General features: G+C 35.4%; 1 pseudogene; it reads right to left on the bottom strand.

The window, feature by feature from the left end:
- Positions 1–5,055: 5,055 nt before the first annotated feature.
- LOC118602624 lies at positions 5,056–5,174 on the bottom strand (annotated as a pseudogene).
- Positions 5,175–6,880: the final 1,706 nt, after the last annotated feature.

The raw sequence follows: 6,880 nt of genomic DNA, 5'->3' as shown, positions 1-6,880 counted from the left end.
TTTATGGGTATCAGCAACTGACTATAAAATAACTTATGGGATTGCAAATGCTGGAAGTGTGAGTACTGTGATATTTTAAAGGTAGTTTAGGTTTTCATGTACAAATGAATTATTTTAGCAAACTCTTGATATTCAATTGCTGTGTTTATAGGTTCAGGTGGTTCTGAAATCTTCCTATGAGACAGGCAGGGAGTTTTCTGATGTGTATGGAGCTTTTAGAACTTGGGAGGCTGGTGGACATCTCTCATGTATTAGCTGAATTCAACACCTGTAAGAACTAAGACAAAACATTCTGTACATTTCAAAGCAAAGGCTTTCAGGGGGGAAAACAGTCAACAAAGCTTGGAATAATTTTGGATAATGTGTCCAGCAGAAAGTTACCATTTGGGAAGCAAACAGGGCATTCATACTGCACACTTTCACAGGCAGCAGTCTGTTGTGCTCCAACCAACATCTTTCACACTGGGAAGTAATTATTTCCATAGTACACAGCACAGTAAATGAAGGTAAAAAACACAAGTGCATTCAGACCATATAGAGATGATATGAAGACCAATTGGTTGGTAAAGGGGCTGAGTATTTGGAAGAAAGTTGTACATTTATTACTCCTTTGTATCAGGTATTTTATATTTAAAAAGGAGTCATGTATGCGAAGTATAGCAACCCTTCTAAGCTTTCAGTATTCTAATGAGTTATTTAATGTTTTATACTTCTAAATGTGTCGTCTGATCAATAAAGTATAGATAAAAGGTACTGTACAAAGTTACAGCTTATATTATCAAAGAACACAAATTTAAGTTGATGATGTGTTTGTACTACTTAAAAGTAAATTTCTGCTTCAAGTCACCAGCTGTTTACTTTGTATTTCCCTGTTTGAAGGTAATTTTCAAAGGGCTCTACATATCCAATGGAGACTGTATACACAGAGATCACTGTTGTTAAAATATTATATTTTCAAATCTGACTCTGAATTTGCCTATATGTATTACTTTTGGGTTGTGGGTTTTTTGCTTTGAGTAGGCATCTGGGGAGAGGTTGAGGACGTTATTAAATCAGATCTTCTGAATAGAGTATGGCTATACCAAAACCAGCTAGCAAGATTTACCTTGTAAAGAATGAGGATAAAAATACCTTATTCCTTTCTACCACATAGAGTTAAGTTTTGATTGGATAGGATCATCCAATCAATCTAGTTAGTTCTTTGCAGGCAGTCAGTCCTCAGGTTAAGTTTGCTTTGTTCTTTGCCTTACTTGGATCGAAAAAGTTCTTGCTAAGTAATTTGTGATTTAAATTGTAGACTGTCTGGGGTATAGTGTTAACCCATCAAAGCATATGCTTCTCAGAGGCTTGGTAGATATACCTGGAAAAACCAATAGTTTCAAATTTTGATTTTTTTAAAATTTTCTTTCTCCTTTTTACGGTATCTGCAGAAATAATTTGATATGGTGAACTGGCTATGTGAGCTCTACTTTTTTCCAGCTCTACTCAAGATAATAATAAGAAGTATTTATTGAGTATCTGCTATGAGCAGAGTGCTATGTCCTAGCAGTTTAAATATGTTATCTGATTTATTTTATGTAAGAACCCTACAAAAGGAGACTTATGTTTCCTCTTTTTATATATGAATTAACTGAAACCCAGAATGATTACATGATTTGTTCAAGGCTACAAACCCAATGCTTAAATTCAGGTATGTTGGACCTCAAAATTTTTCTATAACCTTTGATCGTGTAGACTTGACAGGTGATTTCATTTCTGTGGGTGCATTTTTACCATCTATCTAAAGACAGATTTATAGTAAATTACTTCTAGGGTTTCTTTTAACAATATAAAATATTAATTCCATTAATTTAATGTTCTTATTCTGCTGTAGTAAGTAATTTGGTGTAATTAGTATCTTTTTTGGTCTCATTCCACTTAAGGTGCTTAGTTAATAAATTACTAAGCACTTTATTAGGACTTTTTATGGATGGTGTTTTGCTTATTAAGCTTTCTGGTGACAAGAACCTGGAAAATAGCATTATTGAGTATTTCTGATGTTTGGACAAAAATGTCCTCCCCAGAACTAGAAAGTTTCATTAATTACAAGATATTAAGTGCTCATGTTCATTAATTAATTACAAGATCTTACGTCCTTATGTTTTATCCTAGGAATCGTAAGGACAAAAAAAAAATTAAAATAGGTTGCAAGGCCTGATATGCAATGAACTATAACAATCAGCTAAAATTTTATTCTTAAATGACACCTGTTGCTTACTCTGGGAAAATTAAAAACAAAACAAAACAAAACAGAGCCCTTTCTAAACTCAATTAAGAACACCACAAGTGATATCTCCATTTCCCTGTGTTTTCTCCCAGTGTGAGATGACTCGGCCAGAAATAGTGTGATGATATCGCAGATGTTCCTTTGCTTCAATAGCTGGTTATTGCTTATCTCAATGATATTTAATACAAACACACAACTGTTCACCCTGTTTTATGGCTGTCAGAATTTTGCTTCATATTTAACAAATGCAAGTTTATGAGCAGATGTATTATTGACTCAGTTTCACTTTTTATCTCATTATGTTGCATGGAAAAGCTAGATACTGGCAAGGGTATTAGTCACATCTGTGCTGACTTTTGGAATCAGGTTGTCTGTCAGTTCCCACCAACTCAATAGCCCTGTGATCTTCACACTCCACTATTAAGATCAAAATACAAAATTTAATTCTAGGATCCAAAGCAAAAATATCCTCCATTCTTGACAGTGAACATGTTTAACAGCACCATATTCTTATTTTGCATCAGATACAACTTTATTGAAACACCAAAACAGCTTCTTCAACCATCATCATCTTCAAATGATTTTTTTTTTTTCAGATCTCGCTCAGTGCACTGAGCAAGACTTTGGAACCAGGACACATGGCTTCAAGTTTCCACTCATGTTAACTTTGTGACACTGGTGAGTTCACTGACATTTTGTCTGGTCTCTTTCTGTCATCTGGCCTCATCTTGGGCTGCTATTTATCTCACTTCAGTCACACTGGTCTTTTAATTGTTTAAGTTGCAAGGATTTGTCTTTGGGCCTGAACCCTCAGCCTACTCAGGGGCTCATATACCTGGGAAATTCATCTTGAGTGGCACTGAGCAGGGTGCTGGGCTGTTAAAAAGTACTTTCACTTGCTGCAAAGTCAGTCTCCAAACCAACTGAGATGAGGCAAATGGTTATTAAAACAAATAAACAAAAAATAAGTGAGACTGTCAAACAAAGACTCTTCCAGATGATCTGCTGCAATTCTTGCTCCAATCACAGTGTGATCAGCAGCTGGGAAACTTGAAGGGGATAATTTAAGCCAAAAAAATTTACAGCTCTGACTGAATATCAAGGAGTTAGCTTTCAAGCCAAAATTACATGAATGATCTTTCAGACACAACCATAGGCAATTACAAGGCTTTTCCCAGCAGACATCATGGGAAGAGTTGCTCTACCCACACCAGACCTGGTGCTCGGGCAGCACATAGCAGATTTCCAGAGGGAGCTTCAGTCAAAGGCTCAGGTCCCCCCGACTTCTATGTATGTCTGCATTCCTACCCAAGATTCTGTGCTAACAACTCTTAATCATGGGCCATGGCTGAGGCGCTCTTCTTCACTTGGACTTAGTACTTTTCTACTTCTACTCCTTTCTCTTTCTTTCTCCCTCTTACCTGGCCCACCAGGTCATAAACATTCAGGAGCCTTCCGTTCAGGTTCTTGGGACGTGAGATGATTTCCTCCATGTGCACTGCATCTGCCTGAGCCTCACCTAGTACAGTTCCACTGAGGCAGAGTGGGAGAGAGTAGAACAATGGAAAGTCAGCACCTCTCTTTTGCATCTTATTCGTTCTGTCACAGTAAGTGAGTGAAGGCTTGATTGTTACTGTCATTTTAGCTCATTGTCCTTATTGGCTTCACAGATATGCCACTGTGTTTTCTTTAACATGAAGGAAATATAAAGTTTACTAAAAAGCAATTATGTACTAGGCACTATTTTAAGTACTTTACTAATATTAACTTGTAACAAAATTCTAGGGTAGTTATTATTTCTATTCACATTTTTTAAATGAGATAACTGAGATAATAAGAGGTTAAATAAATTGCCTAGTCTCATACAAATAGTAAGTGGGAAAATGAGGATTTGAACCCAGGCAATGTGGGCTTAGAGTCTGTTCTCCTAACACCTAGGCCACATTACTCCTCCTTTACTGCTCTTAAAAAAAAAAAAAAACTCATATACCTTGCCTATGACTTTTGACATATCCCCATCAATCAATCATATGATTGTGCTGCTATGAATTCAGCACTGTGTCTTTTCCTTCCACAGGCCTTTTGCACATAAAGTCCTGCTACACATTCATCTTGCTACCTTCTATTTATCTGTCATATTTCAGTTTAAAAATAATTTTCTCAGAGAATTTTTCTTTGACTCCTCTCTGCATATATTCACATAGCATCTTGAACCTCTTCTTTGAGATCTGTCACAAATGATATCAAATGATTATTCGTTAACTACTCTCGTATGCTTAATCCCTGTGGATAAAGGTCATGATACTCCTGGTCATTATTTGTACCTCTACAGTGAGGTACAATGCAAAGTTCATCACCAAGCTTAATGAAAGAACAGTGGTTGAATAGATCAACTTTTCTGTATAAAAGTTTTCTTATTTCTAGAGAGGAAACAAAAACTATCTTATAGGGATTTTGTAAAGATGAGATATAATATAGAGCAATGTTTGGCTTATAGTAGTTGCTCAATAAATAATAGTTATTATTATGCATAGTAGCAATAGTATTGCTCTTCAAAATGTTTTCTACTCTTCTGTGTGGGATGATTATTCATCCCTGAGCCTTTGAAGTTAGGCTAGATATGATGACTTGTTTGGACAACAGAAATATAAGTGGAAGTGGTTTGTGTTGCTTTCAAGTGGAAATTTAATTAATTAATTAATTAATTTTTTAGGTGAGGCAACCCTTGGTTGACCTCACAGATTGCAAGGACCTTGTCAGCTTACAATCCCTTACTTTTCTACTTTTTATGCCTATAGCACCTGGTCTTCCTAGGTGATCTCCCATCCAAATACTAACCAGGCCTGACCCTGCTTAGCTTCCGATATCAGATAGGATGGGGCTTGTTCAGGGTAGTATAGCCATAGACTATTATTTATTTTAATATTTTTATTTTTTAAATTATAGTTGACATACAATGTTTATTAATTCTAGGTGTATAACATGGTAGGTAATTAGATATTTATACAGCTTATGAATGATCACCCCAATAAATACAGTACCCATCTTATATCTTACATACTTATGACAATATTAGTGACTATATTCCCATACTATACTCTACATCCCCATGATTATTTTGAAACTACCAGTTTGTACCTCTTAATCCCCTCTCCGCTTCACACATCCCCCCTAACCTTACATTTGCCAAACATCAAAATGCTTTCTGTAACTATGAGCTTGTTTCTATGGTTTGTTTGGTTATCCTATTCTCTAGAATCCATATATAAGTGAAATCATATGGAATCTGTCTTTCTCTGTCTAACTTACTCCACTCAGTTGAATACCCTCCAGGTCCATCCATGTTATTGCAGATGGCAAGATTTCATTCTTTTTTATGACTGAGTGAGATTTCATTGTATATATGTACCACTTCTTTTTTACCCATTTATTCATTGATAGACACCCAGGCGACCTCCAAATCTTGACTATTGTGAATAATCCTTCAATGAGCATATGGATGCACATGTCCCTTTGAAGTAGTGTTTTGGTTTCTTTGGATAAATACTAAGAAATGAGATTAGTGGGTGGTTCTTTGTCTCTTGTTATAGACTTTGTTTTAAAGGCTGTTTTGACAGGCATTGCTATCCCATCTTTTATGTTTGTTTGTTTCCATTTTCATAAAATACTTTTTTCTATCCCTTTACTTTCACTATGTTTGTGTCTTTTGATCTAAAGTGAGCCTATTGAAGGCAGCATATGTAATGGTTTTGTTTTCTTATTCATTGGCCATCTTTGTCTTTTGATTAGAGTATTTAATCCACTAACATTTAAAGTAATTGATAGATACATAGTTACTGTCATTTTATAATTCATATTTTTGATCTCTTTAAACAATTCTTAAAGAAATCCCTTTAACATTTTATTCTTTGTTTATTTGCTTGCTTGTTTGTTTGTTTGTTTCTTTCTTTAATTCTTTCTTTAAAAAAAAAAACATTTCTTATAATACGGTTTGGTGGTGATAAACACCTTGAGCTTGTTTTTGAGTGGGAAGTTCCTTTTCTGTCCTTCAATTCTCAATGATAGCTTTGCTAGCTAGAGTAATCTTGGTTGTAGGTCCTTGCTTTTCATCACTTTGAGTATTTTGTGCCAATCCTTTCTGGCCTGCAAAGTTTCTGTTGCAAAATCAGCTCACAGTCTTATGGTAGCTGCCTTGTAGGTAACTAACTTATTTTCTCCTGCTGCTTTTAAGATTCTCTCTTTTTTTTAACCTTTGGAATTTTAATTAAGATGTGTCTTGGTGTGGGCCTCTTTGGGTTGATCTCGTTCGGGATCTCTGTGCTTCCTGGGCTTGTATGTCTATTTCCTTTGCCAGAATAGGAAAGTTTTCCATTATTATTTTTTCGAATAGGTTTTCAATTCCTTGCTTTCTCTCTTCTCTTTCTGATACCCCTGTGATTTGAGTGCTGATATACTTTACGCTGTCCCAGAGGCCCCTTAAACTATCCTCATTTTTAAAATTCTTCTTCTTTTTCTGTTCTGATTGGGTGTTTTCTGCTATTTTATATTCCAAATTGCTGGTTCAATTCTCTGCTTCAGGTAATTCCCATCAAAGTATTCTTCATTTCTATTTTT

This window comes from Rousettus aegyptiacus, unplaced genomic scaffold (genome assembly GCF_014176215.1).
Source record: "Rousettus aegyptiacus isolate mRouAeg1 unplaced genomic scaffold, mRouAeg1.p scaffold_m13_p_4, whole genome shotgun sequence".
NCBI lineage: Eukaryota > Metazoa > Chordata > Mammalia > Chiroptera > Pteropodidae > Rousettus > Rousettus aegyptiacus.
This window is presented reverse-complemented; position numbering and strand designations above follow the sequence as displayed.